Raw genomic sequence first — 19305 nt, 5'->3', positions numbered from 1 at the left:
CTAGAAGAGGGTTTTGCATAGGAAATTTTGTTTGCTCCCCTTCTCTTGGAGTCTCCCTGTTTGTCTGCCCATCTCTCACCTGTCCATCTGTCCATTTCTCTACCCACTCATTCTTCTGACTTGTTTCAAGAAGCATTTCAGGCAGCTTACAGAAGAACAGATACCAAATAAACAGGTGAGAAAATGGGGCCAATATCAGACAGTGAAGCTCAGAGTTGAGCCTGTGTGAGATTTGCAGGCGTGAGACACACGCCTCTGCCTTGTGACTTATAAGATAGACAGCATCAATGTGCCTGAGGCTCCCAACACACAGGGAAACAGGGTTTGTGGGAGATGCTCAATGTCTGTGAAATAAATAAGTGGCTTAGGAGAAGCCCAGCCTTTCCAACTACTAAGGCTTAGGAGAATATATTGAGTGTCTTCCAAAATCAGATTATTGCATCTTTTCTTTTTCAGAGTTTTATGTATAGTTGGTTTACATTCTATACCTGGAAATTTCTCCAAAACTGCTCCCCACGTGAGTCCCATGACTCGGGAATGGGGTGGTTCTGCTCATTGACTTGTGTTGGCCAGAAACGGAAAATGACAGCCTCAAAGGAGCCTGGGATTAATCAGTTATGTTTTGTCAGTGCTGTAGATTTCAGAAAATGCTTTTACCATATTTCTCCGCCTGAGGCGGCAGCGTGCTCTCTTCCCAGCATCAGGAGCTCAGGGCCACGGGATGGTGGGGGCTGACTACACTGTCGTCAAGACAGCTGTGCTAGTCACTGCATGTGTGGTGCTTTCACGTAGTGCATGTTATGTTCTTTAATAGGTTTCAACAGGTAGTTAATTAACTGAGTTAATTAACATTTAATAAATATAATGGTTTGTTGAAAAGACAGTTATAGGCAGAATATAAGTTGTGAACAATATAAAACTGTCTCAATACTGAAATTTCAGTAGGGAAGATTCAGTTTATCTTATTTCCGCCTCTCTTTAAAAGTGAAAAAGGAACAAGACAGAAAAAGCAGAGGATGATTTCTGTTCTTTCTCTCGGCTTGCAGGTGCCTTCACCTCCAGTGGCATCCATCCAGACACCAGCACTGACACTGGCCGTGCTCAGAACTGCCTCAGCCCTGAAGGCACAACTGACAAATAGAAGGGGGCCGCACCCTGTTACAGCGGGTGCTTTCACTTTTTGGGTCCTTATGTAACTGCGTGGTGTTATTCAGGATCACCCATTCTGCACTGTGTGATGGTGCTGCGGTGTCTCCTAGTTATTTGTTTCTGTAAGTACTCATGTATTTTTTCCAATGTGTGGTACTAGACATCTAAAAATGCATTTTTCAGATGAAAAATAATGTGTATTAAATATAAAAGTCTGAAAAAAGGGTCAAAAGGGTCTATCCTGTTCCCAGTATTCAGAGATAATAATTAACACTTTAAAATCTATTTTCTGTTCTTTTCATCAATGTGTATTAACTCTGTCATAAAAACCAGCGAGCACTGTTTGCCTGTTTGCTGTATGGAGACCTCCATTTTCCATTCGGCTTATTACAATTTTTTTTACAGTATTCTATCTCTGCTGGCATGATTTTTAATGACCATTATAGCATTCTGTGTTGTGGAATCCCCGTCCATTTTACTTTGGACTTAAGTAAACTTTTAAATTCCAAGTAAACTTAACTGGAATACTAAAAAGAGAACTGTGGTGGTACCGAAAGTCCTCTATTTCCCTTCCCCTTTTTTCCTGAGAGTAAAAACTGCTGACAATGTGGAGTATATATTTCATGACCTTTAGGCCTATGTCATATATATATACACATACATAAACGTATATGAGAAATCTATGTATATGTGTGTGTATATAAGCTTTATTGAAAAATAAGGCCATACTATATGTTTTCTGCAGCTCGGTTTATTCACTAAGGTATATATCACAGACGTCCTCTCCCTCCAGACTCACCCGGTCCTTTCAGATAGAGTAGAGTGGTCTCCTGATGTGCAGGTTTGGTCTCTTGTGTAAGGACACCTTTTGTGGGAGAGAACTGTGGACAAGGCCTTGGACCACGCTGAAACACCGGAACTTTAGTGGCCACAGCTCACCGTGATTTACCGCATCATTGTCTTGATGGTGGACACTTAAGTTTTCTCCATTTTCCACTGTCAGAAAGGGTGTCTGACTGGCATCCTTCTTGTACAAACATTCCTGTGATCTTGTATGAGTATTCCTTTAGTTAAGGTTTCTGGAAATTTAGTCCTTGGATGTGACAACTACATAAATCACAGGCTCCTTTCAAGTGAATCTAGAAATTCCTTCTCCTGTGGGGAATGAAAAGATGTAGAATAAATTTTGTAACCAATTCTCTATCCCTGGGTAAGATTCCACTTCAGCTTTTCTTCCCACCAATGTAAACAGTGCTGTGTAAATGCTCTGATGAGTACATCTTTTTGAACTGATTCTTTTCGTAAATAAACGATTCCTAAAAGTGAAGTTCAGCCTGTGTGTACACACGTTTTCCAGGGTTTATATATCCATTGACATGTCATCCTCCAAAAGATCGCTCACAGTTTGTTGTCTCAAAAATGGACACTAGCTAGAATATCTTTTACAAATATTTGCCAATATGATGAGCAAAATGATTTTCATTGTTTTAGTTTGCACTTTATGACCAATGTGCTATTGAGCATTTTTCACTCATTAGCCACCTAACTTTTAAAAAGTGAATGATCCCTTTTGTCCTTTGCAAATATTTAAGTGAGGGAGCTTCTTGTTGCTTTGTGACAGCTCTATGAATATTATGAACATTAGCCCCTTGTCTTCATCAACATGTATCACAGAGCTTTCCCTTGACATTTTTGCCTTTCAATTTGTTCAGTAGGTTCATTTTTGTTGTGGCCCAAAATAACCTTTAGATAGTAAATGTCTTCTTTTTGGGTTTTATTCTTGATATTATTCTTAGAAATGCTTTCTTATAATGGTATAAATTTCTTCTGTAGCTTTTTTTAATCTCTAAGATGGAGATGATAATGGTACTTGTTACAGTGAGGAGAAGCTGAATTGATATGAGCAAAGAGTTGTATTTGCTCTTATTAGTACTTTCTAATATTTACATCACTTTCAGTAATTTTTCTTGTGGTCATTATGACTGGAAAAGAATTTGTTTTTTCCAGGGATTCTCTGATTGTTCCAAGACAATTATTGAATTCATACTTTGCTTTTTAATTTGAAATCCCACCTGTAAAAAATACTTATGTACACTAGAGTCTCTTTTTGAGCTCATGATTTATTTCTGTCAATCTTACTTTCTTACTCTAGCACTAGATCTTACATATTGTAAAAATTTATTTAATATCTGACAGTGCAATTTTTTGATTTGCTTTTCGATCCCTATTTTTCTTTGCTATTATTATGACTTCATTTTTCCTGAAGAATTCTGATATAATTTTTTCAAGTTAAAAAAAGGATAAGTGTTGTCATGGGATTTTTTAGTAATTTTGAATTATCTTTAGGAGAACGTACATCTTTACAAAACTGCTTTCCTCCATACAAAAGGTTGATGTCTCTACTTTCACACTTCTTACTTTACCCCTCAGTACAGTCCTGTACTTCCTCCATATACAACAAGGGCATTGTTTTTGAGTTTATTCCAGATTATTGTTGATGTTTTTGTTAACTTTTTAAGTGAGAAATTTTTGCTATTATATTATTTAACTGTTAAAACTGACACCTAGGAAGGCAGATTCGGTTTGTAAATACTCACTTTGTAACTTCTCATTTAAAATTGAAAGTATTAAGTACTTGTTACAGAATCCTTTCTTTTCTGTTTTTAAAAATTTGTTTCCAAGACTCTCAAAATGGTCATAGCTAAGTAGTATACGTGGGGAGACAGATGGAGAGAGGTAGTGTGGCTCATGTACAAACTTTGAGCACTTTCATGGCTGCCTTTATGCTGGAAAAGCTGCTGAAGAGTCCAGGTTAGACCAGGGGTGGCTTTGTATGCACTTGAAAGCCAGCTTTCCTGCCTGTATGGTGAAGCCTGGTGGGCGTGGCAGGTAGATGATCAAGGTCAAATGGAGGTTATTGGCTGCACAGAGCGCTGTGTCTGAGAACTGGAGACCATCGCCATGGGAAATGCTTGGTGCCAGGAACAATGCAGAGGAGCTGGGGACCCTGTGTGTTAAGGATTTTCCAGCCCTAGTAGTGGGAAGATCAGACTCTGCATTCAGATCTGAGTTTGAATTCATCCTCTTTAGTTTACTTGTCCTCTGACTTTGGTCAAGCTATATACCCTCTTTCACTTCCTGTTTCCTTGTCTCTCAAAGTAGGAGAATTACATCCTGCTGCTAGAGTGTTTGATCAGGTTAAATAATTTGTGTCTATAAGATGTCACGTACAGTCACAAGCTCAGTGAGAAAAGGGCTGTTGCCTGTTCTTCTGCAACTCAGTGCTTGACAAGACATGGGGGAAAGTCAGTCCCTAATTTGTGTGTGATGCAAGTAGGAACAAAATTAATGTCTTGCCTTTCCCTAGCAGTACTCTTACAGCTTTGCTTCATTTACTTCTTTCCTCCTTTCCTTTCCCCTTTCCCATCCTCCACCAAAAGAGCCTGAGACTCTCTCAGAATAATAGATTCAAATTAATTTAAAGGTAGACTCATTCTCACGAAATAATAGTAACATAAAAAAAAATCTGTGCACATCCCAGAATACGTTGTATTTGATTTACACACACACACGTGTGCACACACACACACACACAATCAGGCTACCTCCCACTTGCAGAGGGAGAAGGACCACTTTTTCTGAGTTTTCACTCACTGAGCGTGAGAACAATGTCTCTTACACAGACTTTCACCAGGCTTCGTGCATGGTGTTTTTAATTGAATTTCTGCTTTGTAGCCATAGATATAGTCTCCTAATAGAAGAGAGAAAGTGGAGACATAGACATTCTGCTGAGATATTGGTGTCATCATATTTTAGTTGGAAAGGACTTAAGACAGCATAGAGTCATAACATTTCATGGGTGAGAGTCCATTATGTTGTCACTTGGACAAGAACCTGGATCTTCTGCCATCTTGTCCACGTGGGTGAAGAGGCAACTGGGCAGGGGATGGCAGGCATCCTTCTTGCTTGAGTTCCATGTTCTTGCTAGTTTTCATTGCTCAGCTGCCTTTAGTTTATGTACATGAGGCCTCTCATGGGAAGGTCACTCTGTCCTGATAGAATGAGTTTCTTATCAGCAAAAAGCTCTGGACCCACTCATATTTCCCAGAGTTTTCTGCTGATCTGCTGACACTTTATATAATTGAGACTTAAGAAAATACTGAATATAAAATCCTTATTGTTATTGTTTGCCCTCGAGTTCCATTGGAATGGGGTGCTGTCTCAGGCTGTCTAAAGCTAGATCTGAACAAAGATAGGGTGATAGGTTGTGCTGCTGTACCTCCAAAGTCAAAGGGGATTCCCACCTTAGCTTTTAGAATCAGGCAGATTAGTTCAAATCTTGCCTTTACCAATTATTATCTTTGTGTCTTGGGGGAGAAACTGTATTTTTTTGTGTCCAAATTTGTTTATCTGTAAATAAGTTCAGTATTTATTTTAAGGTTTCTGTTTTAGAATTGAATGAGCTAATACACTCATTTATACCTAAAATAGTGATTGCATGGTTCTATGCTGGTGCCTTGGTAGTTGATTACTAAGGGACTCCGCAGTGAGAATTGGGGTGGGGGACTCCGGGATAATAGAGTTTATATTCCAGGATATGCTTGTAAAAGACTGGATGTGCAGTGGATTTTTAGTAAATATCTACTCCTTTCCTAATCTGCATTGATTGTGTATATATCTTTATACTAATATATGAACAATTTTATTGCAATTTAAATATCTTTGTAGTACTTACAATATGTAGCTTTAAAAAATACGTGAAATAAAATGATTTGACTTTTCTTTTCAATAAGCATAACAAAACAAAAAAAAGAAAAAAATGTTTGAAGGAGTAGAAATAATTTTATTTCTTGGAATCAGTTCTGTATAATAGGTTGTTTGTTCGTGTTGTTCAACAGCATATAAAACTGATAGGTTTTGACATTCTGGAAATGAGGAAACAGTGGAGACATACTACCTCTAATGCAGTCACTTTGTTACCAAGTCCAAACTCGTTCTGCTTGCTGCATGACAGGCCAATAAATCGGGAGATGAGATGTTGGAGTAAGGAATAGTGACTTTATTTGAAAAGACGGCAGACCCAGAAAATGGCATATTGATATCCAGTAGAACTCTCTTCCCCAAGGCAGAATTCAGTCTCCTTTTATACTAAAAAGTGGCGGGGATGTGGCTGGTTGTTGCAAACTTCTTGCTGTACGAATTGTTTCTCCTTGGAATCCTTTGTTCCTGCAGCTGTCCATGTGGGTCAAATTATGGTGCCCCCGTATAACCTCCAAAAAAAAGAAAGGTTATTCTCTATTTTGCAACTTGCCATGTGTACATAAGTGTAGAAGAGCTAATATCCTTAAAGATCACAGCCTGGAGAATAGGCCCTCCTGGGTATTTCAGGCTAAAAGCAACATTCTTTTACAAAAGGTGCAGAAACAGCAAGTCTGAGCCTAGAAAACAAGGTACAGGTTTAAAGTCAGACGAATACATCTAACATGGAGTGAAATTTGTTCTTTTCTATTAGAATTACTTTTTCTACCTCATAAATAATTTTAGTAAGATACATGAGCAATTTATTTATTTTTGCTTCTTAATAAAGGACTAAAACTACACTTTAGTGAGCAGGGTTGCTGTGCGTGCTTTGGGGTAACAGCAAAATCTTGTTGGGGGTGGTCGACCCTGCAACATGCCTGATGTCCCGTGATTGTTGGTGAGGGTCCCCCTAACCAGGGGCTCTCTTCAGGAACCACCATATGGGCATTGACCTCTGGAGACCTGTTTTTCAGCTGCAGGAAAATTTTTCAGAATCTGTGATGGGAAAATCACTCCAGCTGGGGATAATCAGGGAATAAAGGAAGAGGAAAAGGGCTTGAATTAGAGTAGAAGAGAAGGACAGAATATCAGGGAGCCTGGGGGCTTGGCAGCGGGGCCTCGGGAGAGAGAGTAGCAGAGATATGGAAGTGACCGGCTACGGAACCAGCTCCTGCACCTTTCCCCGCACCCAAGCCACACAGCTCTTAATTGGGCCCAGGAATATCTCCTGTCTGGATGTCACCCTGGGCAGAACCTTGAGAATCGAAGGTAAGGGGTGGGCAGCACTCACCTAGGGGGTCACTGAGGACTTTGATCAAGTCCACATTGACATTCCCAGTCATATGCCTTCACCTGTTCTTTATCTCAGGATCTGAGAAGCAGGAGCAAGGAACACAGGGAGAGATCCAGGAAGACATCTGACTGTGTTAAGAGACGACAGTCACAGCGACACTGGGAGCGAAAACACTTGTAGCAAAATAAAATAAATTCACAACTATTGCATCAGAGCTGCATGTGTGAGAGAGCCTAAGCCTGTCTCAGAGTGCAGGGGACAAGAGGAAAGGAATGGTAAAATTAACACTGATAATTGAAATTTTGTTAAATAGCCTGCTACAGTTAATTTTATCACGTGAATGTATGCAGGTTTATTTCTATGAGCATTTATAGGTTCACACAACCCCACCAGCCCGTCTTGCCCCCATCGGGGTTGGGATTTCTCAAGCATAGTGCCCCTCCTGCTTGCGTGGGCCACGCTGCGGGTCCTCGCCTGGGGCTGCACTGCTACAGGACACTGAGTCCCCGAGGCACGATCTGGGATACATGACAGGAACATCTGTGCTCTTGGCTGAGGGCCTCCGTTTCACCCTGCTGTGTAAGAATGCCGGTGACTCAGTTAGAAGCATGCATCCAAGCCGTCCTTCCGTGTCATCATCATGTAGAAGCGGTGTCTCAATCTACTGATTTTCTGCAGAATGCGGTTTACAGTCACCTTCAACAAGTGAGTGTGTGTCCTCTTTCAAGTGGAGGAATTACTGCCATTTTCCTGGAACTTACTCACCACTAGTCCATCTGATTTTTCTGTGCTAGGATTCAGTATGGCCTGCTAATAACTCTGCAGTCAGATCTAGAAACCCTGATGAAGAGGATTATTTATTTTCTTTCTTTAGATGATAGAATTTTATTTTCAAAATTCTGAGTTTTCTGTTCTTGGAGGAATTTTTTCGGGGGTTGGATAAACAACTTTACTCTTACCATCTTTGTGACCTGTTGCTATATGCGTCTCACCTGTCTTCTGTCACTTGTGAGGCGGTTCCAATTGTGACCCTGTCCTGGTTGTTCATGTAATAAAACATAAAATCTGTAAAAGTACAGTCCCTATTACTCCGAAGACATTCCACAAATACTCCTTTAATCTGTGTGTGGTTTTAACAAGACACAATCATTAGAACATATACTTGCAGGTTGCCAGTGCAAAATCCCCAAATCAATTGTCTAGCTCAACATCTAAAATCTTTCTAATCTACGTTGGATTTGTATGGATAAGTGAAGTTGTTTGCTAAGAACTCAAGACCAGGTTTAGGATACAGGCTGATTTAGCTCAGCAGGTCCTCCCAAGCTGAAGCTCTGCCAGAGGGCGGGGCCAAGGGGAGAGGGCGGGTCCTGCCCTCCCTGAGCTGACAGTTTCATGGCAAAGACCTTCACCAGGTGAAGAAATTGAAGTTTCTTCTAAGAAAATTGGGTCTGAAGAGTCCAAAAAGCGCGGGAGTGACACAATCCCATTTGTCTAAAGAGTGGCTGTGGGGCCACTTGGGAGACTCGTGAGTCCAGGTGGGCAGTGTTGGTGGCTTCCACTTGAGCGCTAGGACAGTCAGTGGGTAAAAGCCAACAGATTGAAGGCATGTTTTGATGGTTAAAATGAAAGGATCAATGCTGTCTGTGAAGGTAGGATGGAGTAAGGCCCAGGTTTCTGGGTGGATTAATGAGTTAAATGATGGTCCTGCTGTGTTCTGAGGACGGAAAGCTGCAGAGGGAGTTCTGGGGGAAAACTGATGAGTTCAGCTGTGGGTAAAGTGAAAAGGTAATAGATGTGTGATCTGGGAGCTCTGGTGAGAGCCAGTAGTGAGTAGGGGGTGGGGAGAGAGACTTTCAAATCATTTTGTCTTCTGAACATACATATAAGAATGAGTAATGACATAACCCCTCTATATTCTGGATTTAAACCCCAGTAACATTTTGCTATATAGGCTGCAGGGGTTCTCAATTTTTTAATAGAAATAAAATAAATTGAAACAAAACAGTGGAGTTAATGAACATCTTAGAGTTGATGTTTGTCCTTGTATGTATTTTGATTTCTAATCTGTTTATAAACATAATCTACAAAAAGTTAACTTGCTTAGCATAACTGTTAAATAGAGGGACGTGACACACTCTTGGTGGCTCAAGGTGATTTCTTGGGCAAATTATGTAGCCTCTCTGTGCCTTAGTTGCATCTTCTGTGACTGCCCTCGGGCCCCTCATCACAGCTGATTCCCTAGAATAGATGTTGGGAGGGAGGCTGCTGAAGGGAGTAAGAGGTGGCAACTGCTAGGGACACTGAAGAGAGAGACAAAAACAGATTAAAGCCGAGAAACGGAGTGCTAATACACTCAAAGGAGAAAGAATCCCGCAGTGTTTTGAGCCACTTAGCATAAGGGAAACAAAATCACGTGGATCCAAACTTTTGAGCATATGAGTATTGTGGGTGGGAGGGTGTCATCAGAAAAGGGTTGAGAAGAGGCCTTTTGGTTTCCCTTAACGTTTCCAGTAAGGATGGGGCACAGAAGCGAAAACCACCCGCTTCACAGTAGAAGGTGCTGTTTTGTGCAAAACTGACGAAGGTTGGAGACCAGTGATCAGTTGTGCTGGCAAATGAAGAGACTTCTGGATTGGGGCACTTGCTGTGACTTCCAGGTGACCTGCTGGCTGGGGGCTGTGAGGCGGGCAGTAGGTTTGCAGTGTGACCTGGGCATATTCCCTGGCTCTGAGGCCCCTGCAAGTTTCTGCAGCGGCTGCTCTTGCCCTGCGATGGGAGGGCATAAAAGGGCATTGTAGCACACGAGGGCAGGAAGGGGCTGCTTTAAAAGCAGACATGTAGCCTCCTGCAGCTGCAGACCTGCAGGCAGTTTGGTTCATTGTCGTGGAGAGGACTTTGGAGGCCTTAGCGTCGTCTTAAGACTTGTTTTCCCTTGGGGACCGGGTTTGCATTTGCATATTAATATTGAAGGTTTGGGCATCTGGCAAAGCTGTTTTCAGAGATGGGTATATACGTAACATATCGTATAAAATAAAATGTTTTTATTTAATATGTGGGACTTTGCAGTTGTTGGGAACAGCTCTTTTGACCTGGTCTCCACGGAGGACACTAGCGGTCGGCAGAGCGTGCGGGAGGGCAGGCAGCCTGCAGTGCTGCTGCGGGGGGTTCTCCCCAGCATGGTGCTCTGCTGAGTTCACTCTTCTATGAGTTTGGTTGCCAGAGGGGCAGACAGCAAAGTAATGAGTTCTGGTGGGATTGTATAATGACAGGAAGAAAGAGGGAGCCGTAGTTCTTCGGGACTACTACACTCTTTTGGTTCCTGATCCAGTGTGTCCCATTACAGAACTGATGAGTTGTGTCTATTCTGGGACTTGATTGAAATAAACGTGCAGCCTGAATGTTAAGAGTTATGTTTTATTTGTCAGGAGGACTCGAGCCAGGATGACCGCCTCTCGGAACACTCTGAGGGACTGCTCCCAAGAGTAGGGGAGAAGCTAGGATTATACAGGAGCTTTACAACAAAGACCAGGTAGTTAGAACAATAAAACATTGCTTGCTATCTAAAGAAAGCCAGGTATCTCACGTTCAAGAATTTAGTGCTTTTCAATATATGGGAGGAAGCCAACCTTTGGGCTCACTGAATATATTCTTTAGACAAGCACCTAGCTATCTAGGGCCAGTAATCTGTCCTTTCTTATTCTGAGTCTGCTCAGAGGGCACCGTTGTGAGTGGCTGCAGGCCTGTTTTCACTGGGGTGCGGCAGCAGTCGCTGATGACTTGGTTTCAGCATTCTTTGTTTAGTGACATGGTTGCAGTATTTTCATTCACATTGTAGTATTTTCGTTCACAGAAAATTATGATATTACCCTGATTATGGATAATCTGGAACCTTGGAAAGGAACCGAGATGGAATTACTGCAGGTAACTTCTACTTTAATAAGCCGTGTGCAAACATGAACACGGAGGAAGCATACAAAAGGATTCGGTGGTGAATGGGAAGGGTTTCTGCACGTTACAGGAGAAGGCAAGGCAGAATTCCTCTTCTTTGTGGGCAGGGACGTGAGTCCAAATTTCCTTTCTGAAGTGCATTCTGAGAACTGTTTATGGTAATTAAGGAACATAGACAAACGGTGGCACACATTGCATTTAAGAGCTGCCCGGCTTCAAACTTGGGTATTGGACAGGTGGATTTCATAGGCAAGTGGTCAGGTGGATGAGACAGAGATGGAGCCCAGGCCTGGGGCCATATTCACGTTGAAATCGCCATTACCTCACCATAGCGCCTTGGACTAGAATGTAACCACTCTTAACCTGTTGGTGAATCTGTGAAATGGGCATGATAATATTCGTTACTTCCTGGGATTGTTGTAAGTTCTAAAGGGTATTATAGCACACATGAAACACTTAACACACTGGCACTTAGCAGTTTACACTTTGTGCGGCCACCAAGCTTGGCGTGTGTCAGAGCCGTAAAGGCAGTATTTATCTGTTGAGGATGCACTGGTAGCCCCTTGGCTAGGTTGTGAATTTGGTGATTTCCTTTAATACTTGTAACTCTGTGTTCCATGGGCAGTTATTTTCATAGACAGATGAGGAATCTCAGGGTAAAAAAGACTATGTAATTTGCCCAAATTCAGACCATAATTTTGGGTGCAGGGGCCTCGGTTCAGCATGGGCCCCTGGGCCTTGTGCCTTCTCCGTTCAGCACCAGAGCCAGATGTGGGCTCGGCTGTTTCCCTGCCCAAAATATCGGGCAGGCCGCAAGACACAACTGGCCCCGTGCTGCTTGAGCAAAATCTCCGGAGGAGAGGCAGTTACAAAAGGGATAAACATAAAAACAGACGACAGCAAACTGTGATCAGCTCTGAGAAGGAAAGGAACACGTCTCGCCGTGCAGAGCTGGGAGCTTTCCCGTCGGGCTGCTCTGGGGGCGTTCATCTCAGCTTAACTAACTCTGCTGCTGCACCAAGGCAGGAAGGCAGGGCGCGTGTGGCCAGGTAGACAGGGCCTCATTGATCTTACTCATTCCTCATTAAGCGACAGCTGTCTCGGGCACTTAACTAATAAACAGATGTTGGCCATAATCATCACGCATTTTGACTGGTAGCTTTATTGGCGCCAACTTTGAGAGGAGGTCATTGAAGCTGGGGAGTTTGCTGCATGCCCGTGATTACCATGGAAATATTCCCACTGGTCTTTCAACCTTGACTGGTGTGGCTGTCATGTCCCGGCCCTGTGAATGGCATCATGTAGCTTCTCCCAAGTGGCCCAAATGACTTACCTTGATATGCTTAATTCGTAGGAAATGGTATGTGGTAATAAGGGAAAAAAGGCAGTAAGAAATTGTTTGGAAAACTAGAAAAAAACCTATTCTTTCCCGGCTGGGGGAGCGTACCCTGTATCACCCACCCTACTCACTGCCTGTCACCTCCTTCCTGCCGACTCCATGTTCAGAAGCCACTCTGAGCCTTGGGAGAACATTTTGCCTCATGAAACTTTTGACTAGGACCCGTGACTTCTCTGTCCCTGGTTAACTCTCTCTTCAAAGCCATGTAAATCTTTTGCAGGCTCCTCCACTCAGATGTAAGAATAGCCTCTTTAAACTTCTTGATGCAGCTCCTTAATGAAGATCTTGCGATGGAAACCTGGCCAAAACCTTGGAGGTATGCACATAGTGACTGCAACCTCAGCACTTTGTGAGTTCATAATCAGAGGGGTGGGTGACTCAGGAAAGGCTTTTTTAAGGTAATAAGGGGAAAGAGAAAGGACGCAGGCTATGTGAGAAAGAAACATCTCGGTCACAGCCAGCAAGACACCTGTGTTCAGGATGGGGTGTGGCGAGTGCAGATTTCTCACAAAAAAAGAAGTGATGTGATGGGAGGGAGGACAGTTGGGTACTTTATTGGGGAGGAAAAAAGTGGGCTAACATTTCCTGGTTGAACAAGAGGATTGTGACATGATGTGCTTGTATTTTGGAGAGAAGGGTTTTGTGGGGACAGGCCTAGGAGTACGCTGTCTGGCTGGGGAGTCAGCACAACAGAGAAACACAGAGAACCGGGCAGACCCCAAGACCCATGCTGGGGGAGAGGCTGCCTGCAAGCTGGAGCCCTGGAGGCTGGTTCTGTCCCTTAGCTGGGGTCTCAGACCTCCCTTCACAGACCAGTCCTGTTGATACAAGAATAAAAAAACGTTGGGCATGAGAAGGGCTGTGTCCCAGGCTTTTGTTGAGTCCCTGGGATGTGCCCCACCAGATTTTGTTCCTTGACTTCATGCAGTAAAGAATTCAAGAGCAAGCCAGTGTTGAGTAAAGGTATATTTATTCAGAGAGATACATTGATAGGCAAGAGAAACTTCACAAGGTGTCGGGGTTTGATGCTCAGATTAGAAGTAGGTACACACTTCACAGACAGTGTGGGCCTTCACCAAAGAGGGAAAGAGAGTGGTGACCGCGAGGTGGCGCTGTGTTGCTTGTTTTCTTGGGCTTGGTGGTTTCATATGCTAATAAGTAGAAGGACCAGCCTTAGGGCAAGGGGCTGGGATTTCCAGGGAGTTGGCCATTTCCCACCCTTTGACCTTTTGTGGCTATCATTGGGACTGCCATGTTACCTGGGGCATGTTATTCACCACGTTACTATTACAATGGGTGTTTACTGAATCTCAAGATCTGCTAGAAGTTAAATCTCTTCATCCTGAGCCTCAAGACTTATTGGGGTTTGAATCCTTCACCATTTTTATGATAATTGCGGTGGCCTTCCTTGAATGGCTGTGCTCTTCCCCCTTCCATCCTGTCTCACTGTGATGACACAGAGACAGCAAAGGCCAGGCCCTACCTGTGCTCCTGCATTTAAAGGCTGCAGGTTTGGGGTGGGCTTATGATGACTCTGAGTGTTGAGAAGGATGTTTCAGATTTTCCCACGTGAGACATGGGGACCTGCCAGCAGCCACTGCAGATTTATCTCACGGGCATTATCCCTTGTGTTGTTATGGAAACAACAGGCCAGCCAAGAAACAAGAATCACTCAGAGGGTTGGAGTACTGAGATTTATTACATTGGCGGGCTCAGAGGGGCTTCTTTTCCAAAGCTCTGAGCCCCTCCAAGATGTGCACATGATGTTTTATACGGTTAATTACAAGTATGGGGCTATTAGCCAATAAGGCTCAAACAACAAAAAGCAAGGAATCAGTACACTGAAGCTTATCAATTTGGAACAGATCCCGTTACTGACAATTGTTGACCTTGGATTTTCGGGTTAGCTTATTAGCCCAGTAAACTGACACTAAACTTCAGATTTAGGAGTTAGCCCAGCAAAACTTAGATCAGTAAACCGACACTTATCACACTTAGATTTGTGACTTAGCTTGTTAGACCAGCTGTGGTTTTCCTTCACAGTGTCACTTATCTTTTCTATTTTTCTTTTTTGCTTTTTTTAAGTATTTAATCCAAATTTAATATCAGGGTTTTTTGGGAAAGAAATTTCTCTTTTTCTTTTCTTTGGTGATCTTTTATGGGGGCAGGTAATTAGATGTATTTATCTGTTAGTGGAAGCCCTGGGGCTTCAACCCAGGACCCCGTGCACGCTAAGCACACGCTCTACCACCCGCCCCATCATCTTTTCTTTTTGATTTAGCTGCCAAGAATCCTACAGCTGAATTTCTAGTCAGCCTTTAACACTTGCTCTGACTTCATGGAATCCATTTTTATGAGTTTATCTCCCCCTGGTTTCATTTAAGTATTGAATATCCATTTTCTCTTCACTCTCAGGTTTGCCTTCTTGTTGTTAAGGTTGTTAAGCTGTTTTTAAAAGAATTGTTTAAATTCTCTTTAGCAAGAGGCTGAATGTGAATAAATATGTAAACAAACAGCACAATTAAATGCTTTTATACATTCTAAGCTGTTTAGTAGTTACTTAAAAACCAAATTGAATATTAAAGTGATAACATTTTAGAAATATTTTTTAATTTTTTAGAAAGATATAGCTGATTTAAAATATGATATTAGTTTCAGGTGTACAATAGATGCTCCATTTATAGTTACTGTAAAACATTGTCTGTATTCCCTGTGTTGTAAGATACATCCCTCTAGCATGTTTACATCTCATGTTGCAGTTTTTATAAGAAAGTTGGGTAACGCAGAGCCTGGGACATGGCTGTGTCTGACCCAGGTTCACGCTCACCCTGCCTGTCAGAGCTCAGGCCTTCACTCATTTCTGCAGGGGAGCGAGTGGAGGCAGCTCTCATCAGTGCTGGCACCACCCTTTGAGTGGCAGTGACAGCAGTGATTGTGTGTGGAGGTGCAAAGTGTTTTTCCAAGAGCTTTATATGCGTTTCTGAATTTAAAAATAAAAGCCCTCCTGTGAGGAAGCGTTTTAAGCTTTTAATGTATAATACATCTTATTTTGATATTGATAGATTTCAAACCACCGGAAAATTTACAGGAGTAGTAAAATAAAAGCTTAGATACAGTTCACCTTAAAGGGCACTATTTGACTTTTTGTGTCTGGCTTTTTAGCATAAAGTTTCAAGGTTCATCCATATTGTAGCCTGAATTAGTACTTTATTCTTTTTGTTTGATAATATCATTTTCCTTTTTTTCGTTTTTGGTCTATTTAAAAATATTTTCATTGAAGTCTAGTCAGTTTATAATTTTGTGTCCGTTTCTTGTGTGCAGCACAACACTTCAGTTAAATAGGAACATACCTGTATTCATTTTCATACTCTTTTTAAACACAAGATATTATAAGATATTAAATATATTCCCCTGTGCTATACAGTATAAACTTGCTGTTTATTTGTTACATACTCAGTATCTGCAAATCTTGAACTCCCAATTTATTCCTTCCCACACCCTCTCCCCTCTGGTAACCATAGTTTGGTTTCTATGACTCTGTGTCTTTTTCTGTTCTGTAGATAAGTTTATCTTTTTTTTCCTTTTTTTTTTTTAGATTCCACATGTGAGCAATCTCAAATGGTATTTTCCTTTCTCTTTATAGCTTACTTCACTTAGAATGACATTCTCCAGGTCCATTGATGTTGCTACAAATTGCATTAATTTATTATTATTTTATGGCTGAATAGTAGTCTATTGGACAAATATGCTACAACCTTTTTATCCAGTCATCTCTCAGTGGACATTTCGGTTGTTTCCATGTCTTGCTATTGTAAATAGTGCTGCTGTGAAGATTGGGGTGTAGGTGTCTTTTTGAATTAGGGTTCCTTCTGGATATATGCCCAGGAGTGGCATTGCTAGTTCATATGGGAGGTCAATTTTTTGTCTTTAGAGGAACATCTATACACTTTTCCACAATGGCTCCACCAAACTGAATTCCCTCCACAGTGTAGGAGTGTTCCCAATTCTCCGCAGCCTCTCCAGTATTTATTGTCAGTGAACTTCTGAATGATGCCTATTCTGACTGGTGAGAGGTGACACTTGATTGCAGTTTTGATTTGCATTTCTCTGATAAAGATATTGAACATTTTTTCATGTGGCTACTGGCCATTTGTACGTCTTCATTGGAGAAATGTTTCTTTAGGACTTCTGCCAATTTTTGAATTGATTGTTTGTTTTTTTTCATATTAACTGTAAAAGCTGCTTACATATTCTGGGAATTAAGCCCCTAGCAGTTTCATTTATTGCAAATATTTTCTCCCATTCCATAGGTTGGTTGTCTTTTTGTTTTGCTTACTGTTTTCTTAGCTGTGTAAAAGTTTGTAAGTTTAATTAGATCCCTCTTGTATATTTTTGGTTGTTTTTCTATTGCTTGAGTAGACTGCTCTAGGAAAACATTGCTGAGATGTATGTCAGATGTTTTGCCTATGGTTGCTTCTAAGAGGTTTATAGTGTCTTCTCTACATGTTTAAGTCTTTAACACATTTTTAATTCTTTTTTGTGTATGCAGTGTGGCAGTAGTCTAGCTTCAATGATTTACATGCAGCTGTGCAGTTTTCCCTACACCATTTGCTGAAGAGGCTGTCTTTACTCCATTCTATGCTCTGGCCTCCTTTGTCAAAGTTTCAATGGCCAAAAGTTTGTGGGCCTATTCTTGGTAATTTTGTTTATCTGTTCATTGATGGATGGATATTGTTAGTAACTTTTGGCTACTCTGAATGATACTGCTATGAATATTGATGTGAAATTTTTTATGAGAATATGTTTTCATTCTGTTGGCTGTACATTTGGCCCGCCATATCTGTAGTTTCCACTACATGGATCCAGATGGCTGATTGTAAAGGGACTCGAACATCCTTGGATTATGGTATCCAGGGTGTGGGGTTCCTGAAACCAACCACCCAAGGGTATTGAGGGATGACTCTACATATAGGAGTGGAATTGCTGAGCCATATAACTCTAAGCTTTTGAGGAAATACCAGACTTCTCCAAAGAAGCTGCACCATTGTCCCTTTCCCCTGGCCGCATATGAGGTTTTTCTGCCTCCTGAATGACATTTGTTATTGTCCATGTTTTGGTTATAACCATCCCAGTGGGTGTAAAATGAGATCTCATTTTGTTCTTGATTTCACTAGTGATGCTGAGCATCGTTTCATATGCTTATTGGCCGTTTGTATATCTATTTAAATTCATGGTAAATTAAAAAATTGTGTCTATTTCCTTGTATTGTTCAGTTGAAAGCATTCGTTATATATCCTGGATACTACTCTTTTATTAGATACATGCTTTGCATAATTTTTCTTCTATTCTGCAAACTGTCTTTTCACTATATTTTTTTTTAAACATTAAAACAATTTCTTTACAGGGGAGGTAGATAGATGAAATGATTTATTTTATTTTTCTTGCTAAGCACGCCCTCTCTGACTTGAGATAACTACTTCCCCTGTCATTTCACTTTCTTGATGATGTCCTTTGTAATAAAAAGATTTTAATTTTGATGAAGTCCAGTTTATCTGCTTTTTTCTTCTATCATTTTTGCTCTTGGTTTTGTATCTAGGAAACCAAAGCCTATCCTAGGCCCACAAAGATTTATACTGTGTCTTCTTTTAGAAAGTTTATAAGTTTAATTTTTACATTTCTGTCTGTGATCTATTTTGAATTAATTTTATTTGTTATATAAAATATGGGTGTTCAGATTCCAGATTGATTCTTTTGCCTGCAGACACCCAGCTGTCCCTGCACCATTTGTTGAATAGACTATTCTTTCAATGGAGTGTTTTTGGCCCCCTAGTGGAAAACTGTCTGTAAATGAAAGTTTTCCCCGTGGGTTTTTATTGTGTCTCTTTAATTTATTTATCCAAACTTATGCCAGTTTCATACTGACTTCGTGCTATAGCATTTTAGTACACTTTAAAGTGAGTCCTCCAACTTTACTCTTCTTTTTCAAGGTTGTTTTTGCTGTCCTGGGCCCCTTGCACGTCCATATGAATTTTGGGTTCAGTTTTTCAATTTTTGCAATGAAGTTAGCTGGAATTTTGATAGGGATTCCACTGAATATATAGATCACTTTGAGGAGTCTTAACATTTTTAATAATATTGTCAATCATTCCATGAAAATGGAATGTCTTCCATATATGTAGATCTTTTAAAATTTATTTTGGTGATACTTCAAAAAGTTCAATGTACAAATCTTGTAAATTTTTGTTAAATGTATCTCTCACTTTATTCTTAATGCTGTTGTAAATGGAAAGGCTGAGTTTCTTATGGGTGGGACTATATATCAATCTTCTTATTTCTAGAATTCCTTCACAGCAAATACCCTAGGTATATATTTGCTACATAAATCTATCCACAACTATTCCCCGCCCCGTGTTATAAGAAACCAAGACCCAAGGTAAGCTACTTGAAAACACCTATGTGGAAGTGAGAAATGAGACCCATGGGTGGGGCTTTGTGCAGATGATACTGAGAGCTTATTCAGAATGGCTTCTTCTTAATTTCTTTTAAACAACCCTTTCAGTGTATTTAGTCAGATACATTAAGATTATGCCCTTTTGATGTGCGGAGTAGCTAAGACTATAATTTTCAAATAAATTCTAGTGAGAGTGTTGTACTTGAAACCTTTTTGCATCAATCTTTGAAGATTTATGTTTCAGGAGATTTGACTATAGAACAC

At 41.0% G+C, this 19305-nt stretch overlaps 1 protein-coding gene across 2 annotated transcripts in view; it reads left to right on the top strand.

The window, feature by feature from the left end:
* Positions 1-1046: 1046 nt before the first annotated feature.
* The window catches only part of LOC140701213 (trafficking protein particle complex subunit 9-like), a 32360-nt gene continuing 14101 nt past the window's right edge, over positions 1047-19305 (top strand). Inside the window, exons 1-2 of one of the 2 annotated variants that reach the window (XR_012080175.1) lie at positions 1047-1271; positions 1895-2094. The gene's annotated coding sequence lies outside the window, so the exon portion shown is untranslated. Of the gene's footprint in view, positions 1272-1894; positions 2095-19305 lie in introns of those variants that run through there. The other variant, XM_072976659.1, reaches the window with a different exon arrangement.

Source organism: Vicugna pacos, chromosome 14 (assembly GCF_048564905.1).
Source record: "Vicugna pacos chromosome 14, VicPac4, whole genome shotgun sequence".
Taxonomy (NCBI): Eukaryota; Metazoa; Chordata; class Mammalia; order Artiodactyla; family Camelidae; genus Vicugna; species Vicugna pacos.
This window is presented reverse-complemented; position numbering and strand designations above follow the sequence as displayed.